The sequence below is a fragment of the Oxyura jamaicensis genome, chromosome 2 (assembly GCF_011077185.1).
Source record: "Oxyura jamaicensis isolate SHBP4307 breed ruddy duck chromosome 2, BPBGC_Ojam_1.0, whole genome shotgun sequence".
In the NCBI taxonomy this organism is placed as follows: Eukaryota; Metazoa; Chordata; class Aves; order Anseriformes; family Anatidae; genus Oxyura; species Oxyura jamaicensis.
Genome location: NC_048894.1, coordinates 152,994,627 through 153,013,635, shown reverse-complemented (window position 1 = coordinate 153,013,635; position 19,009 = coordinate 152,994,627). Strand labels below are relative to the sequence as shown.

Genomic DNA, 19,009 nt, shown 5'->3' with positions numbered 1-19,009 from the left:
AATGGTAATACCTTCACACATATATATGTACACATACATACATGTACAGGTACGCATGTATAGATGGAAGAAAGCAGAGGGGACAGAGTGAAAGAACAGGAATACACAGTTTTAGGAAGGGAATTTATATCAAGTAGAAAGATACTGAGACCTGACTGATATCACACAGGGGGAAATTCTCCACTACTTATTAGTATGATGTATGAGGAACAGCTGAAGTCACTTGGATTATTCAGCCTGGAGAAGAGCAGACTGAGAGGAGATCTCATGCTAGTTTACAACTTCCTCACATGGGGGAGTGGAGAGACAGGCACTGAGCTCTTCTCTCTGTTGACCAACAACAGGTCCCAAGGGAAAAGCTTGAAGCTGTGACAGGGGTGGATAAAGCTGGATGTTAGAAAAAGGTTCTGCACCCAGAGATGGTCAGGCACTGGGACAGGCTCCCCAGGGCAGTGGTCATGGCACTGAGCCTACCAGTGTTCAATAAATGTTTGGACAATGGTCTTAGACATACCGTTTTATTTTTGGGTGGTCCTGTGTGGAGCCAGGAGTTGGACTCGGTGATCCTTGTGGGTCCCTTCCAACTCGGATATTCTATGATTATATGAATATTTCTATTCAAACTCAGTATAAGGACAGCTAACTTAGTAGAAGTAGAGAAAACTCTTATATCTTCCTTTCCACCTCCAGCTTCCATACTTATGCTTGCAAACAAATTTCATAAAGAACTTTCTGTGCATGTGAAATAACTGTATGTTTCAATATCATGTGCTTTTGAACCTGGAAAAAAAGCAATTCACATAAAAATACACATTTACCTGTGGTATTTCTGGTCAGGTCTAGATTAGTTCAATCTATTAAAAAAAAAAAAAAAAAAAAAAAAAAAAAAGTTCAGTTTATGATATTTAGTAACCTCCAGAGGCTTGGGTAAGTCAGATAAGCTCCAGATAAACATCTGACCTTTGCAGAGTTTATCCAAAGTGAAGAGAAGCTATTGAAGTGTATCTATCGCTAATTCTGTACTTGTTCCAAGCGGGAAATTTTCACTGATGTTAATGGGATCTCTGTGCACTGAATGAAAGGAGATTAGCCAACAGATAACCACACAAAAGAGAAGCTAACAACAGCGTATGAATCAGAAAGGAAACTAGTGCCAGAATATTTGCTCTTGTGGTGTATCAGGTAGTTTGCTTTTTAAAATAACAATATTAACATATAAAACTAAATTAAATAAATTACCAACTAAAAGTAACTTTTTACTTTCAGCATATATATCAGCTTCCAAATTGCTTCCTTGTATATATGTCCTTTGAGGATCTAAAAGACAGAAAGAATTTTTAATCACCAAAAGCAATTTGCATAGTTTATACAAAGTGATCAGGCAGATTTAACTGATATGAAATGCAGAAGTGAAAACTATTTTTGCTCTTAATATCAGTTGACTCTTAGCAAGCCAGAATAACAATCTCAGCAGTGTATTCCTGCCATCATAACATTTAATTGGTCAATTTCTTGTTTATACAAAACCAATTAATCACCAACACCCAGTAAGAAAAAAAAAAATCAATAGTTCATCAAGAAAATTGGTGTTTGAAACTCCCCTGCCTTGAAAACTCCCTTGCCTTACAGCCTGAGAGACATCTAGCAGGAAGGGCAAACTTGTCTTGACTCCCTCAAAGCTCCCATTACTTCTTGCTCTGTCCTTTTACTTCTTGACTTATGGAATAACATTGGACATTGAGAGCAGTCCAAAACAGAAATTCTTGACCCAGAGGCTTTTATAATGTAGAAATTAAAACATAAAACCTAAAACCAACAAAACCAGTTTATAGGCATGCATCTCATACTGGGTGGCATTTATGGTCTATTGCAATGGTTAATTCATTCTCTGTTCTTTGTCTTAGAAATTCATTGGGGAGATCAACAGCGGCTTAAATAGTGTGGACTGGAGCAGTTCACTGTAAGCTAGCAAACCAAGCTATACTCCCCCAAAGCCAGGCCACAGAAGCTTAACAATAGCTTTCAACAAAATTGATGGAAGGAGATAAGCTATGAAAAGAGAGATCTCTCTAGAATTAATATTGCAGCTGCACCGATTTATAGCAGCTGAAGATCCAGTCTTTTGCTTATCTTCTTCCCTGATAAAGTTGCTTTTTTTTTTTTTTTTTTTTTTTTTTTTTTTTTTTAAGAACACAGACTTTTTATTGTCATTTCTATTTTTCTCTCAATGTGTTATTTGTTCATTGGAATGCAGAGCTTACCTAAGCTAAAAATTCATTGAATGTGTGTCCTGCATGGCAGTGCTTATCTTCAGAATCCCAGTTAAAAACCCCTGACCTATGTATTTTCATCATTTTTCCCAGAACTCTATTATACTCATGATATTTTTGACATAACACAGAGAAAGAAAAATGCTGGAGATATGAATACATTTCCTTTCTCCCTTGAGCAGGACAAAACCTAGCCTGCCTCAGGTCTCCCTTGATGGAAAAAAGAGTCAATGCATTAAACATAGGACATACCCCAGAATTTTAATAGGAACTTTAATCCACTGAGTTTGGACATGTAATTGTTAACATTTTGGTTTTCATTATGGGATGTTTTGTGCTTAGGGTACTCCAAGAAATGAACATCTGGTATTAATAACTTCTCAGCATAAAAAGCTCAACAAAATTACAACCTATTGTAGTTGGCAGATGGGTTGAAAAAAAATGCACAAAACACTAGCTAGATCCTGATTTAATTCAAACAATGCATAATGCATTGACTTCTAACAATAGGTGGCTATTGTGAGCAGTCTTTTCTTATTTGGGCATATTCAGTAATGATTATTCATGTAAACAGGCTTTTTATTTAAAATTAATCACTGAATTGTTTTGACTGGTATGTTGGTTCCAGCTTTGATGGGAGATAGTGCATGCATACTGTGGAAGTGAGTCTCATAAAAGTACAAACTTCCCACTCCAGAAAACTCTTGGTACTGGGTTGCTACCTTCCATTTTGGAAGCATTAGGTAAAAGACTGAACAATAACTAGTTTCCTCCCTCCACACCTGACACTGGCTGTGAAGAATTAGAGAGGGTTATTGTGTGGGATGACATTTGCCACCATTAAGAAAAGCATTTGCTATAAAGCTGGATAGAGTTGAAAACATTTGAATGAAGGAGAAATCACCGTTCACTATGCTGCCACATCTTTCATTTGAAAAAGAGAGCAGGCTGAATAGACATGGGTTGTCAGTTCTGCTATATCATTAACTTTTGCCTTCTTGTATTTCATGAAGACTTGAGGGCCATATTGTACAATTTCTTTCTTTTTTTTTTTTTTTTTTTTTTTTACATCTTTCTTACACAGAAGTTTAAGATGATCTGCCAAATTTCTTTTCTCGCTTACCACCCCAGAGTGACTCCAAGAAGTGAAATTGCTCTTCATGCTGATTCTTATTATAGTAAATGACAAAATTCTAAGTGTAAAATTTTCACCCTGAATTAAACCTAGAACTTTTCTGACTTTATGTAATGGCCTTGGATGAAACAGAGCAGGTACCTGTCCCAGAAGGACTGAATTATTTATGAAAGAATACTGTTTTGATTCCTAAGGGGAGAAAGTATGCGGACATGTCTTACATGTTCCTTTCCTTTACAGTCATCCAAACAAAAGGAGACAATGTCCTTTACCAAATCAAAAGAAATCCATTGTAAAAGAAATCCTTCATAAAATCTGAAGGGGAAGAAACTTTTATTAAAAGTAAGATAAACAGATGTGAAATTGTACAGATTACGTTTTCAACTACTACACTCTTTCTCTTACCATGACTGCTTACATAAAAGGTTTTTGTGGTATCCAGAACCCTGTCATCATATGATCACTAGTGAACACATATGGAATAATGCATTAAAGATGGATCAAAAGAAATGTGATCCTCAATACATTCTCCCAGTCATAATCAGATCAGATATCCCTAAGAAGATGTTTATGTCTAGGTAATCTTATTTAATTTATTTAAATTATACTAGTGGACCATCCTACATGATTTGGCTAATTCTTTTATAACTTGTTTAAGTGTTTGGCCTTGGTAACATTTTGCAGCCGTGAGCCGCCCAATGTTAATAGATCTTATGTGAAATATTATCTTCTCTCTTTTAATCCTGTTATTTAATAATTTCTCGCAGTGGCTCTTAATCCTTTAATTGTGACACTGAATATATATATATATATAATCTTATTTATGCTACTTGTCATTTTATATGCTTCAATCATATTCTACACTCCATTATTTATTATTCAAATTAAAAATTCTTAGGCCATGTATACAATGGTAACTAAAAAGTGTTAGTGGATAATGTCCTGCCTCTGTGGCAAATGGCACAGTATGGACATCAAAGACAATTAATACTGGAAGTGTTATCAGGAGGTCTCTAGTGCAACTGTGGGTTGGGACCAGGTTTTGCCTAGTTGGTTCTTAAAAATTGCACTACATACCTGTGTCTTTTTAACTTTGTTTCCCTCCAAAAGAAGGGGGCTGCATTCAGATTATCCTAATCTCAAAGGATTTCCCTCCCCTAAGAGAAAGGTCTACGGCAAGATTTTACCTCCCAAACCACACCCAGTATTGTTTGGGAAAGTGTTGCTGGCCCAAGTGCACACTTTACAAGAACCCATTTCAGGAGTATAAATTATTATTCCAGTGCCTGATAATTGTTCCATTCTCTCAGTGTCTTTATACTTAGGAGATCCATAATATTAAAATAACAGAAAGACAGGCTCAAGGTTTGAACCGTGATCTCCTAAACTGGTTATTATCAGTGTACTCCCAGGCATGGTTGTGCTTTAAGCCACTACACCATGTAGTACCCAGTCATGGTTTAAAGGTTAGAGCAGTTCCCATCAGGCCATATGGAGAAGATAAGATCATGTTCATCTCCCTCCATCCAAATTATCTAAACAGGCTTTCCTCAGTGTGGTATGCTGTCACATCATACCCTGGAGTATGCAACATCATCTTTCTGTTATAAAAACACCACTGTACTGAGTTTCAATGCTGCCAACACATTATTTCACACATTTTGGCAGAAGAAGGCATAGACACAGCTAGCAATAAGAATTTCTCAAGGCCAGAAGATGCCTCACAGAAATGAGAGGTAGCTCAGGGCCAACTGTTATGTTACAGACACCGTTAGTTAATGAAAATTGGGTGCTGGGCCTTATTCTACTTAGAAATAGAGATGTAGCCATAAAGATCACAACTGAGTTCCTGGCAGGCATTGTCAGACCATATCTTTCCTGATATCTTAGCAGTGGAGTGGAAAAATCCATTCCCTGAGACTCAGATTCTTCAGTTTGTTACCCAGTTATTTTGAATTATATTAATCAAGATATCCCAATCTTTGAGTTTCTTGAAATGCAAAGCAAGAAAAGCAGGATAGTTTACTAATCAGGTCCTCACTTGGGTTTTCAAACTACGATAATAAATTTGCATCTCTAGTTGAACAAGTCACTATACATCTCCCTTTTCCCTCTTCCCCCTATATATATATTACCATTTCAGACTCTTATATTGTAAAATCCTGTGTCAATGAGACCTTTTCTTCCTACATATCTCTACTGCTCTAATTCACAGTCCTAGTTAGAGCCTGGGTATTGTCATAATGAAAATAAAAATAGAGAGAGAGAGATGACAGCCTCCCAAAGGAAAACTTTGTAACAAAACACTGATTTGAAGGCAATAGCTTTAACTAGAAGGTACTGATTTAAAGTAGGGAATATGTTGAAATATAGGTCTTACAAGTAGTGAAACATAACAGATTGAAGCAATAGGAAGCTACAGTAAATAATAATAATAATAATAAATGTTTCTAAGGAATGTAGGTGTTTGCTTTTTTATTTTTCTATTTTTTTTTCCTTTATATTTTAATTTATTTTAAAAAAAAAACTGCCCCCCCGCCCCCCCCCCCCCCTTTTTTTTTTTTTTTTTTTTTTTTTTTTTAATGGGTAGTCAGCTTGCCACTGTCCAATAAATGTAGATTACTTCTAGGTACTCTTTTAAAAAAATATTAGCTGTTTGAATCAAGAAACATCATCTTTTGACTATGGAAAGCTAGCTTTCCGTGTAGTTGTCATACTTAAAGAATGGCACTTTAAAGCTCAGCCTATAATCACCAAACACAACCTATAAAATATGCAAATATGTAATTCACATGAGAGTAGCTCCCAAGGGAATTCCTATTACAAGCATGAACTGTATTGAGGGTGACAGTCTTTTTAGTGCCATTAAGGTAAATGAGGTGGTAATGGGAAGTGCAGATTATACGAACTTCAATAATTTATTTCATGCTTCCCATCAGGGTAGCTTTTATAAACAGCTAGTGTTCTTAATTGAAATGTAAATGAATGATAAATTATGAAAAATATATTATGAAAAGGAAAACAGGGTAAAATAAAGGGAGTGCAAACAAAATCCTTAAAGCAGAGGAAAGAGATGAGTTGGAATGCTAATTAGATAGTGCAAAATGATAGGAAAACAAGAAAGCACACAGAGGAATGTCTGTGAGCACAATGAAACCCACATACCCACAGCATTCATGCAGTCTTGCTAGTTGTTACTGTGCGTGCATGAACAGCAGTGTATTCTTCAGTCTGTTTTTCTCCTTTTGAGCACCTAGTATCTCAGGTGTACATTCCCTAATAGGAGGCTTGTATTTCATGGCATTGCTGTACAGCAGGGGAGCAGGTACTACATCCTGGCCCTTCCAAAGGTCCCAGGGAAAGATTTTTAAGTATACCCAGTGATTTTGGCTGCTTCAGACCTGCTTTTTCACCATGTTCATGCTGAGGCTGCTAGGAGGCAGGATTCATAGAATCATAGAATTGCTGGGGTTGGAAGTGACCTTAAAGATCATCTAGTTCCAACCCCGCTGCCATGGGCAGGGATGCCATCCAGTAGATCAGTTGGCCAGGGCCTCATCCAACGCAGCGCTGAACACCAGGGATGGGGCTTCTCTGGGCAACCTGCTCCAGTGCCTCACCACCCTCTGAGTAAAGATTATCCTCCTAACCTCTGATATAAATCTCTCATCTTTTAGTTTAAAATAATTTCCCCTTGTCCTGTCATTATCTGCCTGAGCAAAAATTTGCTCTCCATTTTTTTATAAGCCTCCTTTAAGTATTAAATAGCTTTCAGGGAAAATATGTTGAGTTAGGCACCAAAATGAGGCCTCTAATTAGCAAATATGAAAAATCTTAACATGTTCTGCTGAATATGGCCCTAAATAGCATTAGTCATAGTTTCATACACCTTCTTTCTTTCCTTAGACATATGAAAACAAGAAAATTTACTAGGCTGAGAACATTTGATGGAAATATGGATCATGTTGACTTATACAGTTGCTGATTAGTTACACTATGTTATCATTTAACTATTTATACATTGCACCAACAGAGCTTGAAGAATATAATTAAATTGTTGGAAGGTTACTGATCCAGGCAAATACTGCATACTAGAATGACATACATACACCGATGCAATTTCTGGAAATGCTTGCACAGGTCTTTATGAAAGTATCTCATATATTTGAAGTAGCAAGGGTCTTATTAAAGATTAAGAAAGTGTCAGGTATTTCAGAAAACATTTATTTGATTAAGTCTTTCTAAGAAATTGGCCTATTGTGCTTTCTACTCCTTCAATAAGAAATAAGTTTACTGAAATCAGTTTTGAAAATTAAAAAAGTTGAAAAGACCGTAACTCTTAAAATAAATTAGAAATACATTAGAAATACCTTTGTTCAGAAGGTATATAATGAACAGAAAATCCATTAAGTATTAACCCATTTTTCCTTATCAATGTCATAAGACATATCCATGATAAAACTTTGAAAATGCTTTAAAATATCTGTTACTGAGGAGATGTCAGTCCATCTTCACTACAAGGATAACGGGAAAATAGCAACTTCCACTGTGCAGAAGTTGGTTCTCTTACAAAACCTTACATGACATCAACAGCAATGTGTGCAAACGAGATTTCTTTATCTCACAGATGGCACAAAGCAGCGAGAAAAAGTGCCCCATTACTAGCTGACATCTTTGTCTCCTTTAGAGACAAGCAGACTACTGACCTAATGACAGAGGAAATCACCAAGATGACTCTCAAGGAAATATTCTTTACTGAAAATATTCAGGAGAATATTTCTTTAGAGCCATAGAAAACAAAACAAAACAAAAAATCAGTGCAAAAACCACAGCATTAGCTAAAACATAAAATGCCTTTGGCAAATAATTCAGACTGATTAATGATTAAGAGACAAGAGAAACAGTATAGAGATTGAAACTGCTGGAGAAATAAATGAGAAACATTTCTCCATATACTGCTGGGCCAATTATTCTCTAAATCTGTCAGTCCAAGTTATTTCTCTCACACTTTCAAAATGCAGGGAGGACAGACAGGTATATTCTAACAACACTAATTTTCCTATCTATCTCGTAGGTCAGAAGTTATAATGGTAACTGTTTCTATCTCCATTTTATGTCCACAAGTATGGTCTAAGAAGTGCCTCTCCTCTACTTTAAGGAAGACAGATAGTCTGTCAGAGAGGATGTAAGATGCCTCAGGAATCAGTGTCACCAGGCTGCTCGTGACACCCATAGTCATGGTCCTTGTAAACATCTGCCTTGAACTGCCTTCAAGGCTGTGACAGATGTCGTTGTGCCTACGGGACAGAAGCAAATGGATGAAGAACAGCTGTTGAGGGGAAAATATGGGACAAAAGCAAACTGTCAGATAAAAGCACTTAGGGGATACTACAGCTGAGATACTAAACCTACCATCCAGTGAGGTGTCCCTGTCCCACTCCTAGAAAACTGAGCAATATTAAGATGAAATAGGCCCGCTTCTCTTTTTGCTAAACACATAAAAGTGGTTTTGTGGCACTCCACATTTTTCACTAGACAGAAAGCCTTTCTTTTTGGTCCTGCAAACTGGAATGCTGAACTGAAGTTTAAGAAAAGAGTAACATAGCTGTTACTGGACTGAAAAGCATATGATGATGCATCTGCTTCATGAAAGCAGATGAGTCTAGGGAAGTCCCCCCCCCCCGGGGGGGGGTTGGGTTTTTTTTTCTTTTTTTTTTTCTTTTTTTCCAGAATCAGAGGATGATAGAATGGTTGAGGTAGGAAGGAACCTTTGGAGGTCAGCTGGTCCATCTACCCCTGATCAAGCAGGCACACCTACAATATGTTGCCCAGGAACATGTCCGGATGGCTTTCAAATATCTCCAAGGAGGGAGGCTCCCCAGCCTCTCTGGGAAAGTGTTCCATCACTCAGTCAGGAAGTGCTTCCTGATGTTCAGAGAGAACCTGGAGAACCTGTTGTGCTTCAGTTTTTGCCCAATGCATCTTGTCCCGTTGCTGGGCACCACTGAAAAGAGCTTGGTTCCATCTTCTTTGCAGCATCCCTTCAGGTATTTATATACGTTGATAAGCTCCCCAACTCCCCCCCCCCCCCCCCCCACACACACACCTTCTGTTTTACAACAGAATTTTCATCTATAACATTCTGGTCTTAAGTATTTTGATCAAGGAGAAATCCCGAATTTAGCATTCCGGAAGTAATTCAAAACTTCTGTTATTATTATCTGATCACTTGAAATTTACTTCCTTCTTATGCAAACATATATTCTCATACATCCTGGGACATCTTAAGGCTGCGCCTTGAGTTCTGTCACTTGTGACCTCAGAAAAGAGACCAAGAGAGCAATGAGGTCTTCCCTCAGCCTCCTTTTCTCCAGTCTAAACAGCCCCAGTTCCCTCAGTTGCTCCTATGTTCTAATCTCTTCAGCAGCTCCATTGATATTTGCACATGCCTGAGCAACTCAAGATCCTTCTGGTGTCAAGAGGCCCAAACTGAACACAACGCTCAAGGTGTGGTGTCACCAGTGCTGAGTACAGATGGACAATCACTTCCTTAGTTCTTCTGGCCATACTAGTTCTGATATTAGTCAGGATGTTATTGGCCTTCTTGGACACCTGGACATGTGCTGCTGGCTCATGTTCAGCTGGCTGTTAACCAGCACCTCTAGGTCCTCTTTTTCTAGGCAGCTTCCTAGCCACTCTTCCCCAAGCTTATACTGCTGCTGGGGGTTGTTATGACCTAAGTGCAATATTAAATATGAACTTGCTTGATTTAAAGAATTCAGATTGGAACAGCATTTTTAAGGAGACATAAGTAACTACTAAGAAGCTGGATCTGGGTTGCAATTATCCAGTTCAATAATTGACTTGATAGGAGGAAAATACAGACAACTTTGTAAAAACAAATGAATACTCAAAAAAATAAAATAAAAACACCACAGAAATTTGCTCAAACTGAAACAAATATAAAAAGGCACAACTATGATAACAATGATGACTGATGATAGTACCACTTTTATTTTGTTTTTGATTTGTATCATATGTAGTAAAGTGACCTACTTTCAAATAAGATAAAATTCTTAAGATCTGTGGAAAAAAGATACCCTCAGAGCAGAATAGACTTCAGCTCACCTGAAATTCAGAAAGATAGATATGTACCCGTAGCCTGGATTGCATGGTGAAGTCCTCTGTAGGCCTCTGGGGAACTAAAAAGGAACAGCTACAAGACATATTTAAAAGTTTTACAAAAAAATATAAACTCTGGTGGTCTTCATGGATTCTTAAGGCCACTGTGGCAATTGTAAGAGAACATCAATAAATCCATAATTACCTCTTCCCACTCTACTGTACTCTCCTGCAATCTTTTTCCTTCTATGTAAAACACATCATTCAGTATTATACAAAATGATACATGAGAAATGATTTGTTCTCTCTCCAAAGGTATCTTATGGTTTCAGGTTTTCTACTCACCACTTCTAAATCTTATATTGAACATAAAATCAACAATTTATTAGGCTACACCTAGGAGAAATTCTTATGTCTATTCTCATGTCTTTAGTCACTTTGGACTATTTTTGTCTGTGTAACCTCGATGTTGATCTTTTTTGCTTTAGTGGGTCTTTCTGTACTTTTCACTTGCAACTCTCCATTTCATTTCAAGAATTCTTCACTTTCCTTTGAACTTTGTCTTGTCTTCTACTTTAATAATGGTCTTCATCTTCCACCATGTGTTCATTTATCATTTCTCAGTGAAAAGAGAAAAAAATGAAAGGTCACTTACTAACGGAATCATAGTGGGTAAGCATCATAGTGGGTACACATAGGAGTTTAATTTTCAGCAAACTAAATCATTTGGATGTATCCCTGTTCCCAAGACAAACAGAACAACAGTTCCTAGAATTCTCAGGATATTTCCCAAAAATGGTTTATAATTTTCAATACTTCTATCTTAAGTTCTCAGCTTATGACATCTGTAAATACAGTTAAAAGGGAATGAATAACATCTGAAACAAGGTAATTCTTTGAATATGACCACCTGGTCATTTGCTTAATTGTGATATTCACTAATTGACTTGATTGGATGATAAGACAGAAAGTATCAGGACCTCAGGAAATGATCTGTTCAAATTCTGATGTTAGATTTTTTCACTTGAGTGTTCACATCAAAATACAAATATGATTGTACATGTTTTGCTTATTTTCAAAAAATGATGCTACCTGAGAACTGAAGGCCAGTTTTGAAAATCTGTTTCTAAACAATGCATTTTTCATTTTCTTTATTTTAACTGGTTAATTGTTCAGATTTGTTCAGACCCTCCACTGCTGAGTGGAGTGAAAGTTTTAGAGAAGATATCAGGAGGGAGACAAGATGTTTCTGTGGACATGTTATCACATTTGATGCAGTGTTCTCCATTAGTCTTCTCTTTCTTTCTTCTTAGATCTCTATTTCATGAGGATCTATTTTTATATGTTTGATGTTGATTGACTAGAAAAATGTAGAAATGTCTCAGTATATAACTTACAAATGACTTACTCATATGATCAGGTTATATGTTCAAATTTGTGAAAAGCTACTTACTTTCCAAAACTTTTATGAGGCTTACAGATAAATTGCATCCTGAGATAACTACCAATGTATTAAGTGCACTGAGCATGGCTTTTAAAGATTAATTAGTTAGTGTCCATAAAACATTTTGCAGTACTTAGAATAAAGGTCGATAAGTGCACAGAACAAAATGCAGTTATTATTAATTCTGTATCGTGCTGTGTGGAGGAGTATCAGCAGAGTTGCTTAGTACAGGTACTATAAATTACGGAACCCTAAACTTCCAAAGCTGCCTTCCCCTGCTGTATCTCCGTTCTCTTTGTTGCTGTTTTCCTGGGATGGATTTGCTTTTTGCAGGTTTGATGAAGAATGAAAATGAGGGACAACAAAACCTCTTTGACACACAGGAGATTCTTCAGCCCCCGTAATGACAGTGTGCCATTCTGATGAAATAATGCTGTAGACACTTAATAACATGGAAGGAGTTGATACAACCTAAACATGCAAATACGGTAATTACCAACCTCAAACACAATTATCTCATGTGCTAGTACCTGTAATGGGAACAATATTTCAGTACAGCTTTTTTTTTTTTTTTTTTTTTTTTTTTTTTTTTTTTTTTTTTTTTTTCCCAGGGTCATTTGCAAAGCACTCGCTCTGTCTATTTCTTTCCCTGTGGAAATTTGTCTCTCCCACAAAATTTCATTTTCCTTAGTGACACAAAACACTGGTTCAGTGACCTTGGCAGCTCCTTCACTGGGTATATAACTTATGCTGTCTTTCCATGTTTATGTGAACTGCATATTTCAGCTTCCACGATCTGATCAGGGAAATGTGCTTTAGTCCAACACATGCATGGTTGAGGATGCAATTACTGTAACTGGCTTTCCTAGCTGTCCACTGCAAGAGAAAGAGGTCAGTTTGTCTACAGGTCTAAAAACTGCTCCAAATTTATAACAACACCAGAATGACTTATGCTAGTAGAGAGTTTGTGCCAGTTTGTATGTCCATATCAAATTTGCTTATACAGCACCACTCCTCTGAGATTTTTTTCTTTAAAATAGGTACAACTGTTTGGTACCTCTTTTTCTTCAGCTATGGTAATGCACTGGTTTACTAGTCAGAGGTGCAGAGGTGAGGGACTGCTCTAATGTGCATAGAGTCATCTGGTGAGCAAAAATTGTAGACTAGTTTTATAGACTTGAATCTTTCCTTCACTACAGATAGATGCAAAAGTTTACTTCCTTCTAATTTTATAGAACCTCCTATTAAATTGGATTGGGTAGTTCTTGTTACCCAGATTATCCTTGATACTGAGCTATTATCACAAACATTGCTGTAAAAATATTTGAGGGTTACCCAGAAACAGAAGAGAACCATAAATCTTGCTGAAATAGTTATTTTGTGAGATTTTGGCCTGTTTTCCGATGGAAGTATGTGGCTCTGGATATTTCAGACAAGAGCTGGAGTCTTGCATGCTCACAGGCACCCAGATTCTGCAGCTAACTGCAGTTTAAAGACAGAGATTTATTTTTACTTCCCATGCCTTAGATGACCCAGCTCAGCTTTCTTTATTACAATAAGATATTACAATAAGATAGAGAAGCTAGAGTAAGCTGAAGAAAGGGGGTTTGAAAGTACTCTTTCTCAAGTATGTCAGAAAGGATCATACTTAGGTCTGTAATTATTCCCTTGCTCCTATCTTATACTTCATTGTAGGCATGAAGATTAATCTGACTGTCTGGTGAGTTTTGTGTTTTGTGCCAGGTGTCAAGATAGGATTAGCTTGGACACTGGATGAATAATGTTACATAATGCAGTGAACCAATGGGGACAGCAAAAGTTTGTCCCTTGAAAGGTAAAGATCAGCTGAAAGAACAAAGTGCATTGTTAAAGAGTCATTTGCAATCTCCTGCTTGTTAGATCTTTGTTGCCAATGTTGTAGGTAGGGTTGTATGGGACATCAGCAGTTATTTCTGTGTACAGTGGTTCTAGAAAACTCTTGATGCCTTTTTACTTCCAGGCCAGGAGCATCAAACTTGCATTCATTTAAGCTTTGTTGAGCTCTCTACTCAGGACACCCTCATCAGTGAACAAGGTCAAATATTTCCCTAACTTCCTATTCCAGCAGATCTCAGAATAATTATCTTGCTGGCTTTGCATTTTGATCAAATATTTGTATATATTGAACTTTCATTCTGGGCATCACATACACATGGTGTTCTGGATCAGTGCTGATTTCAAAAGTTCTCATTATATACATTTAGATGCAACCAGAATCTGAACTCAATTTTTATTCCTTAATCCTTTTGTTTGTGGGACCAACCATGCAGTATACTGGTAAACAATGAAAATAGAAACAAGTACAGATCACTAATAACTATATAGACAACAAAACTCATGATTTTAATTCCCAGACAAGATTATTCCCTTCACAAGTACCTGTTGAAACTTCAATATTCATTTTTCAAGTCCATTCATGTAACCGCACTGTAAGAAACCCCCAAATTTTCATATCTGCCCTATTAAGCTGTCGATGTCCATGGTTCCATTCAATGAACAGGATAAGTGCAGGAGCTGCATACATAAAAAGAGAGCTTTTCCATCATGACAGCACAGTTTGACTCTTTTTTTTTTTTTTTTTTTTTTTTTTTTAAATTAATAATATCTCCTTCATGGCATTTTAGAGTAGTCAGGGCCATAGTGAGGTTGGTTAAAAGCAACGATTTCCCCTACACTGTGGTGAGGGGCAGGAAAGACAGCTGGGATGTCAAAAGAGCAATTCCAGCAAGTCCTGTCATCAAGTGCACCCTGCTTTAAAACCAGGGAAGGGGAAAAGACCAAAAGTTTGGAGCACCTAAGCACGTCCAGACCGTGCAAAGGCAAGACCATCAAGGAGAAGGAGGGATTTCTCAGATTTGATCCAGGAGAGCATTTTATCCAACACCAATAATAGTGAAAGGGGATAATGCATGCAAAGACATGCTGTGAAGACTCACTATCACTTTTAATCCTTTTTTTTTTTTTTTTTTTTTTTTTTATGAATTCTGACCAAAGCCCTGCAGAGCACAAAATAACATACCACAGAATGGTTGGCTGAGGTTAAAAGGAACCTCTGGAAGTCATCTGGTCCAACCCCCTGCTCAAGCAGGGACACCTATAGTAGGGTGCCCTGGACAATGTCCATGTGGCTTTTGAAGGGAGGGAGATTCCAGAACCTCTCTGGGTGACCTGTGTCAGTGCTCTGTCACCTACACATTAAAGTGTTTCCTCATGTTCAGAAGGAACCTCTTGTTTTCCAGCTTGTGCCTGTTGCCTCTTGTCCTGGCACTGGGCACCACTGAAAAGAGTGGTACCACTGAAAAGAGTGAAAACTGGCTCAGTCCTCTTTGCAACCTCCCTGCAAGTATTTCTAAACATTGAGAAGATTTCTCCTGAGCCTTCTCTTCTCCAGGCAAGAGAGTCGCATCTCTCTCTGCCTCTTCTCCTAGGAGAATACCTTACTCCTGGTAGTCCACTCACTGGATTCTTTCCAGAACATCCACAACTTTCTTATAGTGGCACAGACAGAACTGAAATGACAGAACTGAAACCTCAAAATCTTGCAGGAAAACCACTGCTGAAGCCCGGGATTGAACCAGGGACCTTTAGATCTTCAGTCTAACGCTCTCCCAGCTGAGCTACTTCAGCCCTGCTTGAGTGCTATTACTCTCCCAGTCTGATGGAACATAAAGCCCTGTTAGACTTCCCATTCACACTGCTCTGTGGACAGTTCACTGTTGTCCTATTATTGGCCAAAACACTACAGGTGGGAGAACACTCTGATCCACTGAAATCAGTGACACTCAGCCCACAAGGAGAGCGTCTGCTACAAGTCTGCATTCACCAGCCTGCAGCTGATTCTTCAAAGGTGACTACCAACCCTGTCACGATTTCCCAGAGACATCCAAAAAATAGGCTTAAAGTTGGTATGTTTAAATTTCTTATGGAAAATATATGAAAACTGGTAAGGTAGCATGGGGGCTTGCTGAACGTAGAAAGAAAACATTTGAAAGATTTACTTTGGAAGGTTCAGTTTGAATTTATAGTGTTTTTTGTTAGTTTGTTTATTTGTTTTACCCTGTGTTTTAAGGTCTTCCTTTGTTTCCTTTTAGCTTCCTTTAACAATACCTTTCTCCTACCCTGGCATAACAACTTTTCCTTGGACCTGCCAGTAGTTTTAGTTTATTTTCCAAGCAGGGCCTTATAAAGGTCCTCACAGCCCATCACACAATACCTGTTTTCATGTTCCACTATATCACTTCAAGTCACCTACAGCACAGTTCATCTGAATAAATTTTGACATTTCCATGTAGGACCTTCTTCCAGTCTATGAAAAGATAAAAAGTGCTTGTAGGGTCTGAATTTAGACTTCTAAAATAGGTCATGGGAATTGTACTTATTCATTCACGGCTGTTCTCAGCTGACTACAAAGATGCCTACAGTGACTAGCACAGCTGGAGACACCTACATCGAAGATATATATCTGAAGCTGGATGACATGAATCCCACCTCTGTTTTCTAATAAAGGCAAATTTTCAACAACAACAGAAAGACAGATTCTCACTTGTTTAGACCCTTGTTCAGTTACTTGAATATTGCAGAATGATTGTAAATTTATCACTACTGACTTTTATACCATTTGGGGCAAATTGAGTTATATAACAGCCCACAATGAAAAAGATTCTTTTCTGACTTGCTCAAGTAAAAGACTAAATTTCTCCCTTCATTAAAAATATGTATGACTGTTTATCACAACATTTCTGTGATCCTTTTTTTTTTTTTGCATCTGAGAAACAGCAGACTGGCAGGCCCTGATGTGGAATTCACAGGGATCTCAAGTGATGTTTAGAAGCTTGATTTTTATTTCACTTTCTTATTAAAAAAAAAAAAAAAAAAGTCTAAATAACTAGGGTAAAGTAAGAAGTAAAAGAAGAAAATGATGAATTATCTTGGAGAAGCTGGGATCCTAGCAGGACTTGGCCTACTTTTATTTATACTATTATTTAACAGTCAGAAGAAGATTTTCCTCCCTTATGACTCTCTCTCTCTCTCTCTCTTTTAAATGAAAAAAAATAAATACAATCAAAAAAAGCAACCTATTACTATTTTCTATACAGAGAATGAGCTTGTTAGTTAAAATGAAAATTTCAAAAACTGATGCATTATTGAACGTTTTATCTGTGTAATTCATGAAGTCTATGATATTTAGGGAAAAGGCTGGGCAATCAGGCTGGGTGACAGATCCTGCTCTGCTATTCATGGAGTATTACTGTTGTTTATCTTTCATTAAGTGGGCTATATTAGTCTTGAATTCCCAGACTGTGTAGAGTAGTTCTTCAGAGACCTTACAAATACTGGGTTAACAATGAGGACGGAAATATCTAAAGTCCTTCAGTGCTTGAGTTTTCACTCAGATTTCCTAGGAGATTATCTTGATGGCTTCTGTGATGCAGATATCTCTGTACTTAAAAGGAAAAGTGCTCTTCGAAACAATTTAGCCTGTAGATGACTGAGCAGTGACCATATTGCCAACAGGAGTTAGCTTCTTACTAGAGTCATACTCTGAAAGAGAATTTCTAAACTGCATTGGCACTCCCCTAAGTCATCTAAGTCTCCTGTGTATAATTTGTACCTCCTGTTGCAATTTTACCTTTGTGTCTTTTGCTTTCCATGGTCTGACTTATTCTTTTGCCCTTTCTCTCCATTAATAGAAGTATTAGTCATTTGAAGAAGCAAGAGAAAAAAGGAAAGGGCTCTTGAAGATATGTCATTACTGATTATACTTCCAAACTGACAAAAAGTGCTACTCTCAAATTTAGTACCATGCACTAGATTGCAAGACAGCAACACACCATAAATTATTATATTTATGACACGCAATACAATATGTGGACCATTTTGCCAAACTTCTGTGACAAGTGCACAAGAATTATTGGAAAAATATAACACTATTAGGTGCCAAATTCAATGTCAATTTATAGCCAACTCAGTTTCCACACCTGCAGGAATTAGAGTCAGTAGCATACTTATTCTCCAGTCCTGAACACTGCACGCATAATATGAAATTAACCACATTCATCCACTGGGTAGATAAGTGTGTGTATATATGTGTACATGTGTGTGTGCACTTGTGGTGAGGACAAAGAAAATTTATTTATTGATTTTCCCAGCATTGCATGTTGGTGCACAAGTTTCCCAGGGGACCATGCAGATAAAGAATAATTTGTGAAAAGGCTTGAAGTAAGGAATAGAAAAGGGGAGCTTGCAGCAATTAATGTTAGGAAGCTTCCTATAATATATTTAATAGGAACTCAGCATCTTTGCAAACATATAAAAGACCAATCACATTTGTATCAGAGAAGGCTGATATTTCCTGTTTGCTTTTAATAAAATCTGAAATAACTTGATAATAATGTAACTTGCACAATAAGAGTGTGTCGCCTTTGTAAATCAAGCTTACATAAAGCAAACAGGAACTAAAAAGAGACAGTAGCTAATTGGGCAGCTAATTAGGCTGGACAAGCTTCCCAGGTAACATAAGCTGGTCCTGGTTAGGAGGCTGGGCTGAAGCACAGGAGACTTTTCCTTTGTTCCTCAAACATAACACTATGTTTTAAAAGATGTGTTTAGGCTGGATGGTCGTAAATCCTAGGACCATCTGGGTGGTCCTAAATCCAGTATATAGATCTTTTAAACCCCCTACATAGTTACTTCTGAAAGACTTCTGGCATTTGAGATTTCTCTGACATAAGTCTGAGAAATAAGGCAGGCTCAGAATTTCCTGTGGTCCAGGCACTGCAGAGGGACAGGTAGGGTCTAGGTGCTCTGAGGACCATGACATTATGTCAAGCCACTTATCAGTAGGGTCCATAGTTAGCCCTCACAGGATGCACCTGCTAGTTTAGGCATTGTAGCTCATATCTAAGGAAATGCAAATAATCCCTCACCATTCTTAGTAATTGACTATTAAATCTTACTTTAGCAACAGAGCAACTCTTTGCTCTTGTTGAAGCCAAGCTG

At 37.5% G+C, this 19,009-nt stretch overlaps 1 long non-coding RNA gene and 1 other non-coding gene across 2 annotated transcripts; both read right to left on the bottom strand.

Moving 5' to 3' along the window:
* Positions 1–259: 259 nt before the first annotated feature.
* On the bottom strand, positions 260–15,844 carry LOC118163133. Its single transcript, XR_004748870.1, has 3 exons — positions 15,834–15,844; positions 10,065–10,075; positions 260–594 (listed from the first exon to the last, which is right to left on the bottom strand). It is a non-coding gene; the product is annotated as an uncharacterized LOC118163133 (long non-coding RNA).
* On the bottom strand, positions 15,565–15,637 carry TRNAF-GAA. Its single transcript has one exon. It is a non-coding gene; the product is annotated as a tRNA-Phe (tRNA).
* Positions 15,845–19,009: the final 3,165 nt, after the last annotated feature.